The following is a 468-nucleotide window of genomic DNA, read 5'->3' as shown; positions in this document are numbered from 1 at the left end:
ACTGATGGACGTGTAGATGGTGGATGGATGAGTGGATTACTGATGGATGTGTACATGGGAGATAAGTGGATTACTGATGGATGTGTACACGAGGGATAGATGAGTGGGTTAATGATGCATGTGTAGATGCATGGATGGATGGGTGGGTGGATTACTGATGGATGTGTAGATAGGGGATGAGTGGATTACTGATGGATGTGTAGATGGATGGATGGATAAGTGGATTACTGATGGATGTGTAGATGGATGGATGGATGGACAGATTACAGATTTACAGATGGATGATGTATGATGAATGGATGGATGGATGCGTGGGTTACTGATGGATGTGCAGATAGGGGATGGATGCGTGGATTACTGATAGATGTGTAGATTGAGGATGAATGGGTTACTGATGGATGTGTAGATGGGGGATGGATGAATGGGTTACTGATGGATTTATAGATGGATGACATACGATGGATGGAT

This window comes from Piliocolobus tephrosceles, chromosome 21 (genome assembly GCF_002776525.5).
Source record: "Piliocolobus tephrosceles isolate RC106 chromosome 21, ASM277652v3, whole genome shotgun sequence".
NCBI lineage: Eukaryota > Metazoa > Chordata > Mammalia > Primates > Cercopithecidae > Piliocolobus > Piliocolobus tephrosceles.
Note: the sequence above shows the minus strand (reverse complement) of the source record.